This window comes from Dipodomys spectabilis, unplaced genomic scaffold (assembly GCF_019054845.1).
Source record: "Dipodomys spectabilis isolate Male_0828 unplaced genomic scaffold, ASM1905484v1 ptg000113l, whole genome shotgun sequence".
Taxonomy (NCBI): domain Eukaryota; kingdom Metazoa; phylum Chordata; class Mammalia; order Rodentia; family Heteromyidae; genus Dipodomys; species Dipodomys spectabilis.
The window spans coordinates 1,792,444-1,811,857 of NW_024870790.1; the positions used below are offsets into that span (position 1 = coordinate 1,792,444).

Here is a 19,414-nt window from a genome sequence, read left to right on the forward strand (position 1 = left end):
GCACGAACATGCACATTTGAACATGCACATTTGAGCACACATGAGTGTTAAACACCACTGTAGCTGGAACACAGGGATTCATGCTGGGTTTTGGCTTTTTGTTCAAACCTGGCACTCTACCACTTGAGCCACACTTCAATTTCTGCCTATTCACTGGTTAATTAGAGGTAAGAATCTCACTGATTTATCTTCCTGGGCTGGCTTTGTAATAGGATCCTCATATTTCAGAATCCTGAGTATTTAGGACTACAGGTATGAGCATTGTGTGTCCAGCAAACATAGCCTTCTGATAATACTTCATTGGCATTCTCTTAGCCTGTGACAGTACACACAGTAGTAAAAGGAAATAAATCACAGTCCAAATTGTAAGTACTTTTGTAAAATATTGAAAAGCACAAAAAATGAAATATGAATAACTACCTTTGTGATTGTTGAGTGTTCTTAGAGCTTTCAAGAACAATGTATAACTACACTTTTAGTATAGTTTTAATTTCAAGTCTTGTAATATTGTTGGTTTGCTATTTCAAATCTTTGTTAGTACTGGAAGAATCTTTATGGATTGTATTCTTGAATATTCTTCAGTGTATGAATATAATAACATTTATGTTATGATAATAGGCATATGTACATAAAGGTTTGTAAAAATGTTTTTTAAAGGAAGATGTCAGAGGAGAAGCTGGGGACTAATCAAGCTCTTGCATAGAAAAAAGTTTAAGTGTTCCAGTGAAAAGTCCTAAGCTAGAGAGTCACACCAAGTGTGCCATCACAGTACAGAGAGTTTGGCCAGAGAGGAAAAATCCAGGCAGCTTGGTTAAGGATATGGATTTGAGACTTGCTGGTGTCTGTAGTGGCAGAGGTGGTGCCAGCTACTGCTGCTGCTGCCATATCAACAGGGAAGAGCCTGGGACAAATGTGCCAGAGGTGGTGTGTGAGTGGATTCTACTCACTGCCAGCAAGAACTGACAAGGAGCAGGAATCTTCATTCAGCTGACCTCAGAGAGTCTCAGACCATGAATGGCCTGGAAACCAAGGGATAGGTGTGAGTACTGCCCAGAAACCAAGGGATAGTTGTGAGTACCCCAAGACATCCTCACTCCTTCTCAGGGAGTACCAATGGGAAGGTAGCCCCTCCCCCACCACCAGAGAAAAACTCCATCTTTGATACTGACAAAGACATGGCCAGAGAAGCTAGCATGACACTCAGTCCTTGAAAGAAGATAATAGGAGCCATTCAACAGGTCATAGGAACCTTATCTGCCAGGATAAGGCTTTGTAGACTCCTCCTTTGTTTCCCCTTCCCATCCTCATTTTTATGTTTTAATTTTTCATTTTCCTTGTTTTTTTCTCTCTCTTTTCCTTCAATCTGTTTCCTCTCTCTGAATTTATGTCTTGGTTAAATTCCCTCTCTCCTTTTCCCTACTCATATTGCTCTAATCTTATTTTCTCCCCACAATTATCCCTAAACCTAGTAATTTCTGGTCTACTGACTCCTTCCTTGACATTTTTAGTCCATTAATCCATAGTTGTTTGTTGTTGAATGAGATTGTATCGTTGAACGAGATTTAATCTCTACTCAGGGTTCTGGTTGATGCTTGTCTTAACAAACTGTTCTAGCATGAAATTGATTTTGCTTTCATACTAAATGGGCAGAACAAGCCAAAGAAACACAACAAAAATGGCAAGTCCAGGTATCTCAACTCCAACTCATGATAATCAGGCAACAGGGCAGTTAATGAATAATCCAGAGGAGAGTTCCCAAAATGCTCTACAAACACTGCTGTTAAACATGCTGAATGAAAATATTGAAAGCCTGCAAAGGACTCAGTGTGAGCATGATAGGGAAATACATGAGTGGGATAGGGAAAAGCATGAGCATGGTAAGGCTAACCAACAACGAATACAGGAATTCCAAGAGTGTCAGAAAGCTAATGAAAGATTAATACAGGAATTACGTGAACAGGATGAGGAATTTCCTTGAGCATGAGGAAGCTAATCAAAGATTAATACAGGAATTGTGTGAGCAGGATGAGAATAAACAAAGATCAATCAGTACAGCATTCATGGAATCCTCAAACAGACAGCTGATGGAATCCAGGGAGGCCACAAAGAAAATGCTGAATGGAGCCCATCAGATGGAAAGGGAGTCCAATAAAACCATAACCAATCAACTAAGGAATTTGAGAATGAACACTGAACGCCAAATTAAGGAAGTAAAGAAGTTCATACAAGATCTAAAACAGAGCTCCAACAAAGAACTTGAAACCATCCAAGCTGACCAATTATAAGCAAAGGAAATAAAAAAACAAAGTAGAGAATCTTGACAGTAGGTTAGACCATGCGGAAGTTCAAATATCTGGAAATGAAGATAGCCTAGATATAATAGAAAAAGAACACACAACTATCCAAGACAAATCCAAGAAACATGATAGATCTATTCAACATTTACAAGACACCACCAGAATGCCTAATAGGTGTAGAGGAACACCTACAGACAGAAGTTAATGGTCTGGGAAATTTAATTAACAGGATCCCAGTAGAGAACTTCCCAAACATGCAAAAAGGTAGGCCTCTTCAGATATCAGAAGCCTTTAGAACCCCAAATAGACCAGACCAGAACAGGACATCCCACCATCACATTATAATCCACACAGGATCAATTCAGACCAAGGAAAGGATCCTTAAAGCTGTCAATGAAAAGATCAATCACCTGTAAAGGGAAACCAATCAGAATAACTAGAGGCAATTAAAGCAAGGAGATCCTGGAAAGATATATGCCATGCCCTAAAGACAAACAACTATCAATCAAGAGTAGTGTACCCACCTAAACTCTCCTTCATAACAGAAGTTCAAATAAAAACCTTCCATAGCAAAGAAAAACTAAAACAATATATCTCCACCAAACTAGCCCTATAAAAAATACTGGAAGATGTACTATACATAGAAAACCAACAAGAGCACAGTAAAGGCCAAGAAATAGCCCCCAAACAAAGAATCAAAGAATTATAGGAATAACCCAGATGACACAACCCCCAAGAATGTGGACAACATGGCAGGAACTACCAAACACCTCTCAGTCCTAACTCTCAATATTAATGGATGTGGCTCTCCAATTAAGTGACACAGACATCTAGTTTGATCAAAAGGCAAGATCCTTCTATCTGCTGCCTTCAGGAGTCACACCTTGCCCACAAAAACAAAAATATTCTGAAAGGCTGGAGTAAAATTTACCAAGCAAATGGCCCCCATAAGTAAGCAGGCGTCACAATCCTAATATCAGATCAAATAGACTTCAAATTAAAATTATCCAGAAGAGATACAGAAAGTCATTAAATACTAATTAAGGGATCTCTCATTCAGGAGGATATTACAATTCTAAATAGCTATTCACCAAACAATGGAGCACTCAAATTTACCCAAGAAATGCTACATTCCCTCAAATCTCACATAGATACAAAGACACGAACTGTTTGGGACTTTAAAACACCACTATCCCCACTACATAGATCAAACCAGCAAAAACTCAATAAAGAAACTTCAGATCTAAACAACTGCTTAGATCAACTAGACCTAACAGACATCTACCAAACATTTCACCCAACAGCCTCAGAATACACATTCTTCTCTCAACAGCACATGGAAAATAGACCACATTCCAAATAGACCACATTCTAAGTCACAAAGAAAAATTTCCAATTTCAGAATCATTGAAATTATACCCTGCATTGTCTCAGACCACAAGGAAATAAAATTAGAACTCAACATCAAAAGCTACCAAAGAAAATCCTGAAACACATGGAGGCTGAACAACACACTGTTAAACCATCAGTGGGTCATGAAACAGATTAAATTCAAATGTTCATGATATTCAGAACAATTAACATACAAATTACCAACTCCTGCGTGACGCAGCAAAGGCAGTACTCAGAGGCAAGTTTATAGCTCTGAGTTCCTATATCAAGAAATTGAGGGGATCTGAAACTAACAATTTAATGAGGCATCTGAACCTCCTTGAAAAAGAGCAGCAAGACAGAAACAAATCATTAAAATTCAATCAGAATTCAATGAATTAGAATTAGAAAAAAACATAGAATCAACAAAACAAAGAGTTGGTTCTTCGAAAAAAATAACAAAATTGACAAACCCTTAGCAAATCTTATCAGAAAAAAAAGAGAAAACCCACCAAATAAACAAAGTCAGAGATAAGAATGTAAACATCACCACAGAAACAACCAAGATTCAGAACATTATAAGGGAATACTTCTCAAACCTTTATGCTAGTAAGTTTGAGAATCTGGAAGATATGGATGATTTTCCAGCAAATATCAACATGCTGAAACTAAACCAAGGTGATTTAAACCAACTTAACAGACCCATATGAAGCACTGAAATGGAATCAGCAATATGAGACCTCCCACCCAAGAAAAGCCCAGGACCTGGTGGATTTACAGCTGAATTCTACAAGGCCTTAAAAGCAGAACTCATACCAAGACTCCTCCAACTCTTCAATTAAATTGAAAGTGAAAGTTCGCTACCAAACTCTGTATGAAGCCATCATAACCCTCATCCCAAAACCAGGAAAAGACTCATCAAAGAAAGAGAACTTTAGACCCATTCCTTTGATGAATATCGATCCAAAACTTCTCAACAAAATTTTGACCAATTGACATCAACAATCCATCAAAAAAAATCATACACCATGATCAAACAGGATTCATTTCAGGGATGCCAATCTGGTTTAATATATGCAAATCAATTATTATAATTCATCCCATCAATAAGAGCCAGGATAAGAACCACATGATTATCTCAATAGATGCAGAAAAAGCATTTGACAAGATCCAACACCGCTTTATGATGAAGGCTCTGGAAAAACTAGGAAACCATGGAACATTCCTCAATATAATATAGGCTGCATATGACAAGCCTACAGCCATTTCCTCTAAACTCAGGAACGAGCAAGGGTGCTCACTCTCTGCACTTCTCTTCAATTTAGTATTAGAATGCATAGCTAAAGCAATAAGAAGAGATGCAAACATAAAAGGGATCCAAATAAGGAAAGATGATTAAAACTCTCCTTCTTTGCAGATGACATGATGTTGTATTTAAAGAATCCCATGGACTCCACTCCCAAATTACTTGAGCTGATTTGAAACTTTGGCAATGTAGTAGGGTATAAATTTAACCCTTAAAAATCAATGGCTTTTCTGTATGCCAACAATGAGAAGAGTGCGGGTGAAATCAGGAAAGCAACTCCTTTTGTAATAGCCCCACAAAAAATAAAATACCTAGGAGTTAACTGAAGAAGTGAAGGATCTCTATGATGAAAAGTTTAAAAACTTTTAAAAAGGAAATTAAAGCAGGACTGAGGAAGTGGGAAAACCTCCCATGCTCATGGATTGGGAGGATTAACACCTTGTAAATGGCAGTAATTCCAAAGGCTATCTACAAATTCAATGTGATACCTATCCATACTCCAAACTCATTCTTCTATGATATAGAAGAAGCAACCCCAAAATTCATATGGATCAATAAAATACCCTGAATAGCAAAAACAATCCTTAACAGAAAGAACAGTGCTGGAGGAATATCAATACCAAATTTCAAACTCTACTACAAAGCCATAGTAATCAAAACAGCTTGGTACTGGCACAAGAACAAACCTGAGGACCAATGGAATAGAATTGAAAACCCAGAAATTAATCTGCAGACCTATAGCCAACTAATTTTCGATAAGGGAGCTAAAAAAAATAGAATGCAAGAAAGACAGCCTCTTCAGTAAGGGTTCTGGAAAAATTAGTTAAACACCGGTAAAAATCTAAAGCTAGATGATTATATATCACACTGCACCAATATCAATTGCAGATGGATCAAAGACTTCAAAGTCAAACAAGATACCCTGAAAACATTTCAGGAAGGAATAGGAGAAACTCTAGGGCTCCTTGGCAAAAGCCAAAATTTTCTTAACAAAGACCCAGAAACACAACACATCAAAGAAAGGTTGGACAAATGTGAATCCATGAAGCTGCGGAGCTTCTGCATGCCAAAGGACATAGCTAGCAAGATCAGTAAAAAGCTCATGGACTGGAAGAAGATCTTCACTAGCCATAAAAAGGACATGGGTCTCATATCTTAAAATATACTTAGAAGTCAAAAAAATTAAATCCCCCAACAACAAATCCTGAAAGTGGGTTAAAGACTTAAAGAGAAATTTCTCTGAAGAGGAAATAAGAATGGCCAATAGACACATGAAAATTGCTCAACATTTTGTGTGCTATGTTGCAAATGTTCACATAATAAAGTTCAATTTTTCTCTCTCAATATTTTCTTGACTAAAAAAATTAAACTAAACAAAACTATGTAATACTGTGGGACTTAAGGAGTTTCTTCCCCCATAAATGGAAAAGAAATTGAATACAGCTTAAACATATTTCTGCTAATATTACATTCTTTTTAATTCTCTTCTCCCTCTGCCCCTCCCAATTCTACCTTATTTTATTTCTTATATTAATTTCAAAGACATGAAACATGCCTAAAATACATATGAGTAATGTAGGCATTGACAAAAAACATTAGTACACTTACACAAAATCTACTGCACGTTCCAAGTCAGTGAATCTTATTTTATGCTTGGCCTTCTGTAGGATATTGCTGTCAACTGCCTGAAATCAATTGACACAGTTATCACATGCTTTTTGGGTGCACTCAACTGGAGACCATACAGAGTAAAGCACTTAGACTATGAATTGAACTTGGCCAAGTATACGAAGGATACTTGAGTGGACTAGATCTATCTTGTCTAAAGAAAATATTGAAGGAAGAAGGATTAAACACTACAATAAACATCTTTACATATTTTAAACGCTGTCATGTTGATAAAAAGGAATCAAATTCACTCTATAAGGTCACCCAAAGTAGATACAGGATAACTCATAAGAATAGACTAAACATAAGGACAAACTGTACAAACTGTACACTTAAATACATGTTTTAGATTTATGACAGAGTGGTTCCTTAAATCTTTGAGTGTTCCTTAGTTTTTCTGTTTACTTAAAGAAATTGAATTTTGTGCAAGAAACAATTATTTAGGAGCAAAGATAAACAGCAGCATCTATTCTGTAATTCTTTATGATGATGATGATGATTATAACCTTTAAGTAGATATACAAAGGAAGTTCAATTCAGCATGTCAGTTCATGTGTACGATGTGTTCCATCATTTTCCCCCATCTCTCTGTCCAGTCCAACCCCTCAAGAAGCCAGGTTTCATCTTAACTCAGTGAAAATATTCTCTAACAATGAAGACAAATGGAATTCCTGTGAATTTTTTTTTAAAAAGAAATGAAATGAAGATAAATCTGACAAAATATGAAAAAATACTAGTACCTTTAGACCAGTAGAAAATAATCCCAGATGGATGGATGAGGACATAGAAGGGATGTTGAACTCAAAATAATATAAAGGGATTGGTTAAAATAAAACAGTCTTCTGAGATTTAAAACATATGGAGAGAAAATTCATAACAAAATATAAATGACAAGGAAAATAAGAAGAGCTAATGTATTTAAGATCTTTGTACTATCTTGGAAACAGTAAAAGCATTAGCTTACAGTAAATTCTTAAAGGTCAAGAATGCTGGTTGTAATCTCCAGGGTAACTGATGAAAAATACAAATGCTAAATAAATAACTACTTAGATAAAAGTTGGAGGAAATGGAATATAAAAATAGCACTTAGAAACATTTATTCTGAAAGAAGAAAGTAGAAGATAGTTATAAAAGCATATAATGAACAGATGATGGGTTTAAATCAAAATGTATTGATAATTGAATTAAACTTAACTGGACTAACTACTGTAATATAGTAATAATAATATTAAATGGAATATTTTAATATATCTATAGCTTACAAGAGATATAACTTAAATAGGAGACAAGAAAATTAAAAGTAAAGGCCTTAAGTATATATTTTGCAAATGCTAATCAAAAGAAATTCAAGAACAATTCATTAAGGCAGGAAACATGATTTTAAAAATAATATATCTGGCCGGGTGCCAGTGGCTCATGCCTGGAATCCTAGCTACTCAGGAGGCAGAGATCTGAGAATTGCGGTTCAAAGCCATCCTGGGCAGGAAAGACCGTGAGACTCCTATCTCCAATAAACCACTAGAAAAACCAGAAGTGGCACTATAGCTCAAGTGGTAGAATGCTCGCCTTGAGCTGAAGAGCTGAGGGAAAGTGCCCAGGCCCAGAGTTCAGGCCGACTGACAAAAAAAAAAAAAAAAAAAAAAAAAGAATAATATCTCATTACCTTGGTCATGTAACTGTAACCCCCCTGTACAGTATTTTTACAATAAAAATGTATAAAAAAGAATAATGCTTCATAACATTGTTGAAAAAGTGATTAACCTAGCAAGAAAAACAAAGAAACAAACAATCCTAAAGCAAAATTTAACAAAAAATAATGTAGCCAACCATGCAGAAAGCACACATTAATTGACTTAAAGCCACAATTTTAAATTACAACTTTATCATCTCTCTCAGTAACTGAAGAAAGAGAAAATCTCAGCTAGTATATAGACCATCTGACTAAACAAATGGCAACTTGAACTAATTGACACACATAGGAAATTATACCAAACAATTACATAATACACTCCTTTTTTTCAAATGCTCATGAATATTTTTCCAAGCACATCTTCTGGTGAGTCATAAGGCAATTATTAATGAATGCCAAAGAACAGAAATAGGAATTATCTTTAGCACAACAGAATTAGTTAGAAAAATCTCCAAATATTTGGTAATTCAGCAACACATTTTTAAGTAAAAATATGGATCTGAAAAAGTCATGAGTAATGAGGAAACTTTTATAACTGGATTTAGAATGAAAATATGAATGTTCATATCGAGAAGAAAAATAAAGAAAACTCAATTAAAAGACAGCAAGCCAAATATTTGAAATAAATACTTTGAAAACAAGATGTCAAATGGCCAGCAAGCTTACAGTAAGGTGTTTGACATTACTAATTTTTGAGAAAGTAAAGATGAAACCACAATGGACTATTAAACACATCACAATACACAAAATGTATGCCGAATTGCACCAAATATTGGCAAAAATATTGACAGAGCAATTGCTTATATACTGTTGATAGAAATGCAAACTAGAATTATCATTTTTGAAAAAAATTCTTTCAAAATATCTGAGTGCTGGGCATTTGCAAAAGTTGGGATTTAGCAGTTTTACGCCTGGTCAAGAGAAATAGATACAACAAAATTCAGGACCAAAAATGCCCATGACATCTTTATTCTTGAGAACCAAAAAATTTCACAATGAAAAATAAATATCAGTATCTTTATCTAGCTGAATACAACAGAGCAGCGAAAAACATTTATATACACTGCATAGATGGAAAAAAAAGAGACAAGGCACAACATATTGTATGATTATAAGGACTTGGAAGTAGGCATGGTAGAAGTCAAGAGCAAGGTTACATTAGGGAGTTGCTCATTGGAAAAGAGCCCAATGCTTATAATCTGTTGCCTTCTGTGGGTTGTTATATGAATCAACATTTATGACTACATAACCATCCATATATCTAGCCTTCCTTGTGCCTATTAATATTTTATCAACCAGCTGTAAACTTCAGACTTGTATACTTTGCTTAGTATCTGTTGAATGAAGAAATTCATCAAAATATTACAAAACAAATTTAAAAAACTCAAGAAGCCAGGCAAAAATGGTTCACATGTGTAATTCTAGGTATTCATGGAGCTGAGACCTGGAGGATCATGGTTTGAAATAGCTTTTACAGAGAAGTCTGTGAGACTCTATCTCCAATTAACCAGCAAAAAAATCTAGATGATTTGAGGCATGAATCAAGTGGTAGAGTACCATCCATGAGCAAGAAAGCCATGGCAAAGCACAAAACACTGATTTGAACCCCCAGTACTGGTAAACACACACACACACACACACACACACATACACAAACACACAGAAATACTTCACCTAGGTCAGGTGCCAGTGACTTAAGACCTGTACTCTTAGTTACTTGGGGGACTATAAGCAGAAGGATTGCCAGTAAACATCATCCTGGTTCTCATCTCCCCCACAAAACCCTCCAAAACTTTACAAGAACCCATCTCAACAGAAAAAGTTGGGTAGGAAGTGGAAATATGAGAATCACAGTCTAGGCAGACACTCTACCACATGAGTCAACTAGCACTTTTTTTAAAATTGTGAACATACTGTACAGAGGGGTTACAATTACATGGGCAAGATAATGAGTACATTTCTTATCAAGCATTGAAGCCTCTCCTTTGTTTCCCCTTCCCATCCCTTCCTATCCTCCCCCTGCCCCCCACCCAATCCTCCTCGCGGGCCCCCCCACCAAAGTTGTAAAGTTCGTTTTCAACATAACGACTTGTACATCTCATTGCTGTAATGGGTCCACCTGTATCCCTATTTAAACGATTTGTTTTTCCCCTTCAATCTAGCACTTTATACACTGGTTATTTTCAAGATAGCACAAAGCCTAACCTAGCAAAGGTAAGGTTCTGAGTTCAAACTCCAGTATTGACTAAAATACAAAACTTCACCAAGATTCAAATAATAGAAAGAAGGGAGAGAAGCATACACAAACTATGAGAATGAGAATGTTTCTTTGGACATATATATTCATAGTCCTAAAATAAATGCTTGCTAAATAAAACCTGAAAAACAGTAGTAGAATGAAAAACTACCCCTGTGCCATTGGTGATTCATCTATGAATTGTCTTAGGCTTCATATTTTAGAGTTATTTATTTGTAAATCTTTTTTTTCTTCTTTTTATTTTTTTTATTGTGAGAATACTGTACAGAGGGGTTACAATTACATTGGCAAGATAACAAGTACGTTTCTTAAAAAGCATTGTTGCCTCCTCTTTGTTTCCCCTTCCCATCCCTTCTCATATTCCCCCCTCTCCCCACCCGGTCCTCCCCCCACCCCCCACCAAAGTTGTAAAGTTCGTTTTCGACATAAAGGCTTGTACATCTCATTGTTGCAATGGGTCTACCTGTATCCCTAGTTAAATGATTTGTTTTTTTTCCTTCTCCTCCACAAATTATACCAATATCAAATACAGTGAAAGCTGGGGTTATAGCATGGGGGAGGGACATACAAAGCAACAAAGAAACCATCTTATAAATATGTTAGAAACAATTGCATGGAAGGAAAACAAAAAACCAAAAAACATTTGAATACTTATCTTGGGGTTCATTCCCCTAACATCAACTTATCTGACTTTTTCTGCTTGACTCAGACATACACTAGTTATTGCAAATAAGGGAAACCATGGGACCTATGTTTCTTTGCTTATTTGTAAATCTTTAATCAACTTCCTTTGGTGTTTGTTTCTTGTTGTCTTCAATATATGTTCATCATTGCTTCTTTTCTCTTTTTTTGTGTTGGCATTGGGATTTGAACTAAGGCCTTGTGCTTTCTAGGCAGGTACTCTACCCCTCGAGTGACCCAGCTGCCAGTAACTTTTACAATAGTTTTTTTTTTTTTTTGGCAAGTCCTGGTGTTGAACTCAGGGCCTTGGGCACTGTCCCTGGGCTTCTTTTGTTCAAGGCTAGTGCTCTAGAGACACTTGAGCCACAGCACCACTTCTGGCTTTTTCTGTTGATGTGGTACTGAGAAATCAAACTCAGGGCTTCATGCTTGCTATGTTAGCACTCTGTCACTAAGCCACATTCCCAGCTTTATAGTTCTTTTTGTAATATCATCTTTTTATGTCTGTAATGGCCTGGACCAAAATCCTATTTACTCTCTCTACCTGGCTGTGATGACACGTACCATTACACACAGATTTTATTTGTTGAGATGGGATCTTGAGAACTTTTTGCCCTGTCTGTCTTCACTTTGAAATCCTTCTGATACGTGTCTCCCAGGAAGCATTACATGTATGATACACCACAACCAAGACATTACTTTTTGTGGAAGGAGTTCTTCCTGAGTTGTTGTTTTTTGTTTTTTTGTTTGCTATGGACCTGAACTCTGGGCCTGGGCGCTGCCCCTCAGCTTGTTAGCTCAAGGCTAGTGCTCTACCACTTGAGCCACAGCACCATTTCTGGCTTTTTCTGCTTATGTGGTGCTGAAGAATTGAACCCAGGGAATGATGCATGCAAGGCAAACTCTCTACCATTGAGCCACCTTCCCTGCCCCCTTTCCTGAGTTTTAAGATTGGGATGTGAACAATGCAGCAAGCACCTTTATTTCTCCATTCTGCACTTACTTTCTCTAGTAATCTTTCGGTTTTGGATTGGTAAACTGCACCTCTCATCTAACATCCTGGAAATATAAGAGTAATTTGAACCCATGTGTAAAGTTTTATTTATACTTCATTTTAAATGCTTTGGAATTCTCACCAAGAGCATAAAATTTTGCAGTGCTTTTCAAGTAAATCATAAAAAATAAAAATGTGTCAACTGTGTTATTCTAGAATCTTGAAATGTCAGTTAAAAAAAGATTGATACCTTTTCATTTTATTACCTTCAGGATCTAAAATGTTCTTTGTTAACATTATTATATAAAAAAATAGCTAGAATACCTGATGAAGCAAAACAAGAAAGTGCACCTGATAAAAAAATAATTAGCTATTTCCTGGTTTATTGAAAGAAAGTAAAAGAGAATAGTCTGAAAATCTCAAAGTCTCATTCTTCAATTGTCAGGGAAATCGATACATTTCTCATTAGATTTCAGCTGTTCTAATATGCAGGAGCAAATGAATGATTTGCAAAAGAATTTTCCTAAAGTCAGATATGGTTCTGGCACATGGAAATAAAATTGGGAATACCTCTATTTGATTCATGGCCTCAGACTTGACTATTTTAAATCTTTTTTTTTTGGGGGGGGCGGGTCCCGTCGTGGGACCTGAACTCTGGGCCTGGGCACTGTCCCTCAACTCTTCAGCTCAAGGCTAGCGCTCTACCACTTATGCTAAAGTGTCACTTCCAGCTTTTTTCTTTTTTGCTTATGTGGTGCTGAGGAATCTAACCCAGGGCCTCAGGCATGCAAGGCAAGAGCTCTACCACTGAGCCACCTTCCCAGCCCGACTATTTTAAATCTTAAAGGAACTTTAAAATTGACTTTGGATTTTAGGTGGTAAAGTTTTTCAAGTCAAATCTCCAATAGACAGAAATGGAGTTGACTAGGTGGACCAGACAAAATAAGCCCCTCATCCAGTTCCCACATTTAGAATAGGTTTTATCATTGTTTCTAGGAGAAATGCCCAACTCCCTTCTGCACTAATCTAACCCCATTTGCATAGTAAAACTTTTAACAGCAGGATTTGTAACTGAGTGTGAGTGTGCCTAGTAGACCTGAGACAGCACCTTAAAACGGCAAAACAGTCATAATATTCATTGTATGTGTGTGTGTGTGTGTGTGTATGTATGTATATATATATATATATATATATACATATATATATAAATGTAGAACTAGGAAAATTGAGAGAATGGGTGGGTTTGGGACAGGTGGGAAATAATGATGGAAGGTGTTAACACTAATCAAGGTATTCTATACTAATAAACTGACATGATGAATTGTAATCTCTTTGTACAACTACTTAAAGCTAATATTTTTAACATTTGTCATGTAAAGATGTGACATGGAATAAACGGTGATCCTGTTGTAACTGATTGTGAACTTCATGAGCTTTAAAATAAAGTTCATCCTATGGTGTCTTTTCTAAAAAAAAAGATAATATTTTTAATAGAAGACAAGAAAACCTGCTTACAGTATTGCCCACAAACAAGGAACATGAACTTGGATGTTGAGTTCCTCCAGAAGAGAAAAATCTTATTTACGTTTAGAAAGTCTTCCCTTGCCAGGCACCAGTAGCTCACAAGTGTGAGCAGCTAATCCTAGCTACTCAGGAGGCTGAGATATGAGGATCATGGGTCAAAGCCAGACTGGGTGGGAAAGTCTGTGAGACTCCTATCTCCAATTAATCACCAGAAAACCAGAAGTGCCATTGTTGCTCAAAGTGGTAGAGCACTAGCCTTAACAAAAAGAGCTTAGGGACAGCTTCCAGGCCCTGAGTTTAAGCCCCACAACCAACAAAAAAAGTTCCTTCTTTTTATTATCTGTATTGATTTGCAGAAATTGTGGCTTCTGATTTCACTTTAGCAGCTACACTAGTCACTGCCTTGGGAAATACCAGAAAAAGTCACCTCAACATTCCAGTATAAAATTGTGTGAAATTTGTCAAAAGTCCAATTATTTAGAAAATTACAGGTAAGCATTAACTACAGGTTCTCCTGAAGTCTGATGCTATTTGTTTCTCAACTGAAATTCTGTGATTGTAAAACAAATATTAACCCTGCCAATGCTATTTCTTTTATATCTGGCTGGCCAACTGAAAAGAACATTTTCTTATGTAGTCCAGGATGATTACTTAGCCTTAGATCTCTCCCGTGGGCAGATATTACACCCAGCCAAATATTTAAGTAATAAGGGAAACTAAAAGACTGAGTTTATAGAGCCTCTTTCATCAACAAAGCATGATTGAGCATCTACCATAACCAAGACATAGTGTCAGAAGATGTAGCTAATGAACTCTCTTCTGTTTATGATAGACCAGGATGACGATATTTACTATATTTATATTAATGTGATTATTGAATACATTCGTTTACATATGGACAATTTCAGGCAAAAGAGTTTGCTTGTATTTTGTGCTTTGACATTTGACTTCCATAACTTTTGCATGATCTCCATTTATATTGACATCACCATATGCATATTTCATTATTCAAAATACATGGAAGAGAACTTGATTGCCTATATCTCAAAAACTGTACATTTGGGCTTCAAAGGTGGCTTAGTGGTAGAGTGCTTGCCTTGAATGCATGAGGCTCTGGGTTCGATTCCTCAGCACCATATAAGCAGAAAAAGCTGGAAGTGGTAGAGTGCTAGCCTTGAGCTGAAAAGCTAAGGGACAGCGCCCAGACCCAAAGTTCAAGCCCCATGATGGGCAAAAATAAAAATTACATTTGAAGTTTCTTACTTATAATTCTTAATAGCTAAGAAAACAGTATGGACTAAATTTAATAGAGAAAAAATCTCAGTTGAGTATTCTGTTGTGTTGAATACTCCCTGGACAAGGATCAGGAAACCTGGATACTGTTCTTGATAGATATTAGCTTGGTATTGTTTTACAAACTTTAGAGTACATGATGGAGTTCCGACACAAAATCCTATGTAGCTCCTCCGTGGCCCTTAAGCCACCTCCACGAAAATTTAGATATTTAATAGACATGATTTGAAAAGAACTAGGCTTACTGGAAAGAAGCTAAATGTCTATTCTTTGGAAATTTGAGAAGCCTGATGATATAGTCCTATAAAGAATAATTTTAAACAGATAAAGTAAATTAAATAGATCTATACATACTAATCATGGATAAGTTCCATTCTTAAAAGTCGTTGAAAAAAAGTTACAAAAGGACACACACTGAAGTATATCACATAAGATATTTCTTAGTACCACTTTAGACCCTCTTGGCTCATGAGTCTCAGCAAGTTCTTTAGTACTTTTTCTTCCCCAGCCAGTCTTACAGGAATTAATTCTACTTAGACTCAGGCCAACTGTGTAAAGGAGGCCACATTGGTTTATGTCTGTTTTGATAGAAAAGTAGAGCAGGGAACTGGTGTTTCATGACTCTAGTCCTAGCTACTCAGGAGGCTGAGATCTGAGGATCATGATTTGAAAGCATCCAGGGGAGTAAAGTCTGTGAGACTTTTGTCTCCAATTAACAACCAGAAACCCAGAAGTGGTGCTGTCACTCAAGTGATGGAGCACTAACCTTGAGCAAAAGAGTTCAGGGACAGTGCCCTGTCTCTTAGTTCAAGACCTCTAACCCACCCACCCATTCACCAGCAGTAAAAAAAACAACAACAGTAAAGCAGGTATTGATGTGGGGGTCTGTACCAGCAAGGCAAGGGAGAGTGAAAGCAGATTGTGATTATGGTTGAAGTATTTTAAAAGGGATGGCAAGTGAAGTTGTTTTAAAAAGGGGATGATAAAGATACTGCTAGGGGGATGAGGTTGATGAGGGCACATTGTATGTATGCATGCAAATGTCAAAATGACATTTGCCTTTGTGCAATTAATAAGTATTAATGAGCATTTAAAAAATTTTAAAGGTTGTTCTTTCTAGGGAAATCAGATAGTTATTTATTTACATTTTAAAACACACAAAATATATTTTCTTCATCAGTTATAAAATTACAAAAAAAAAAGAATGCCACAATTATACAATAATGTAAGAACTAGATATACTTCTGGTCACGGAACAGTAAAGACAATACTTTAAATGTGCCATAATGTTCTATTTATACAAAGAGGAAGAGAAGATCTGAAGTAAATATGACAGCTTGTTGTAGCCTGAGTGGTAACACATAATTTCTCTTTGTATTTCGTTTATTGAATTATAATGCAACTCTAACTTTATTTTACTTTAAAAGTTTTTGAAAGTAGTAATAATACTCAATGCTAGAAAATTCACACTTTTAGTATGTAGTGGGTTTTGTTCTATTTACAATGATGGGTAAAGATCACTTTTTGTATGTTCTTATTCAAGAATATTTTCATTACCTATAAAATAAACTCATTAGTACTCATTCCCTATATTCATTCCACCTGTTTATCCCTCCTGAAAATCAATATCCTACTTTGTGAGTTGCCTATTCTGCACATTTCACATAAATAGAATAATATATAGTCTTTTTTATCTGGTATATTTTACTTAGCAATTTTTTTTCAAAATTCACTGGTGTAACGTATATCAGTACACTATGGAAGATTGTTATTCTATTGTACAGATATATCACATGCATGAATAATCATTTATGACGTGATATACATTTGGGTTGTTTCCAATTCTTGGCTGACTAACGCTCCTGTGAACATTTTTTGTGTACTTTTTTATAGGCTTATGTTTTCATTTCTCTTGGATATATGCCTAGGAGTAGAATTGTAAGATCACTGGGATTTCCATGTTTATGTATTTCAGTAATTGCTAATTTGATTTTCAAAGTGGCTATGCCATTTTAAATTTCCATTAGTATTTATGAGAAGTCCAACTTTTCTCACAATCTCACTGATACAATAAGTCTTCTTGATTGTCATCTGCCTTTATTTTTGTAGTTCTCTTGTACAGTGATTTTAAACACCTTTTCATGGCCTTAGTGATGAAAAATCTATCCATATCATTATCTCACTTAATTTTTTTAAGTGCAGATTAAGTAGTCTCTGCATTCTAGATACATGTCTTTATTAGATGATTGATTTACAAACACTTTATTCCAGTCTGTGATTTTTAAAAATTTTCTTCATGATGTTCTCTGAAGCACAAAAAATTTGATATTGATTATTTCTGGTTTGTTCTCTTTTGGTTTCTTATCTTTTGGTATTAGATATAAGAAATCATTGCTTTATCTCATGTCATAAGATTACTCCTTTTTTTTAATGTTTTATAAATTTAGTTTTTATGCTTATTTTTTGACACATCTAAAGTAAATTGTTAATAGATAATATAAAATAGAGATCTAAGTTGATCCATTTGTTTATCGTGCTGAGGATAGAATTCAGGGCCTCATTCTGACTTAGCATGCTTGTTCACAGCAGACCTGACACCAAGCCTAACTTTCAGCTGATTATTTTGCCATTATAATTTTATAGACATTTCTGCCTAGACTGGTTTTGAACCGCTCCTCTGGATCTCAGCCTTCTGAGTAGCTAGGATTATAGCTGTGATCACACCAGTGCCCAGATCTTGGTTGTCCTAGAACCACTTCTGGGCAAAGCTGTTATTTCCCTCTTTAAATTATATTGTCATCCGGGGCTGGGAAGGTGGTTCAGTGGTAGAGCGATTGCCTTGCATGCAAGAGGCCCTGGGTTCGATTCCTCAGCACCACATAAGCAAAAACAAAAAAGCTGGAAGTGGCACTGTGGCTCAAGTGGTAGAGTACTAGCCTTGAGCTGAAGAGCTGAGGGACAGCACCCAGGCCCAGAGTTCAGGCCCCACAATCAGACCAAAGAAAAATTATATTGGCATCCATGTTCAAAAGTAAGTAACATGTGTTTAAATTTATTTCTGTTGATTTCATTATAATTTTAGTTTATATATTTCCTAATGATTAGTGATATTGGTTATCTTTTTCAGGTTCTTATTGGAAATTTGTGTATTGTATTTAAGGAAATATCTGATCAAATCCTTTTTTCAGTTTTGAATTTAGATGTTTCTTAGAGGTTGACTGTTAGTTCTGTATATACTGTGGATCTTATTGTCTTGTGACATATATGAGTGACAAATACTTTCTCCCATTTTTTCATGTTGACATTTTACTTTGCTGTATTTATTTTTTTTTGGTACACAATTTTGAATTCCAGTGTTTATTTTTAAGTCCAGTGTTTAAGTCCAGTGTTCATGATTCTTCTTTGCTTGCTTCTACTTTCAGTTCTTATTCAAGAAACTCTTATCAAACCCATTGTTGTAAGGATTTTGTCATACGTTTAAATAATTTCTAGAAATAATTTTATGTCTTATACTTAGATTTTTTGTTCATTTTCAGTTGATTTTTATATGGCCTTAAGCATGGATATAGATATACAATATTCCTCACATAATTTGTTGAAAAAATAGTTGCCTTTCCTGTTAAATATATCATTAGCATTCTTGTCAAATATTGTTTAATTATATATTTGAGAATGTATGTCTGGGCTGGTTATATTGTTTTATTGCTCTGTATGCCAGCATCATACTATTTACATTATTGTTGTTTTGTACCAAGTTTGTAAATAAGGATGTGTTACTGTCAACTTTGTTCTTTATCAATATTACTTTGGCTACTCGGAATTCCTTGACAGTTCTTTATTCTTTTATGTCCTTTTTCCCCAAAGGCGATAATTTTGAAATGACCTTAAATATTATCTCAGTCTACTTCCAATCTATTTGAATCAGCTATTACATTCCTCTAGTGTTTTTCCCCCCCACTGGATTAAGAATTAGATTTAAGTTCTGTGGGAATGGGTCTTCAAAGGAGCTTTGATTTATTCTGTTCACCTCAAGAACAGCCAGGCCCCTCTCATTTTCACTGTGATTATGGGTTCTTGTTGCACAGTTGTGGAATTGAGAGTGGTTAATGGAAACAAGTTGAAATGTTTTGAAACTTAATGTTCTTTTTGGGATTTAATCATTTTTCTTGAGTAAATATTCCTCCCTTCACCATTTTTTTTGCCAGTCCTGGGACTTGAACTCAGGGCCTAGGCTCTGTCCCTGGGCCTCTTTGTGCTCAAGTTTAGTGCTCTACCATTTGAGCCACAGCACTACTTTCAGCTTTTTCTGAGTAGTTTATTGGAGAAAAAAGTC

The 19,414-nt window shown here is 35.8% G+C and overlaps 1 protein-coding gene across 1 annotated transcript in view; it reads left to right on the forward strand.

Moving 5' to 3' along the window:
- Positions 1-19,414, forward strand: part of Il1rapl2 (interleukin 1 receptor accessory protein like 2) — a 1,053,788-nt gene that overhangs the window by 269,890 nt on the left and 764,484 nt on the right. The window lies entirely within an intron of this gene.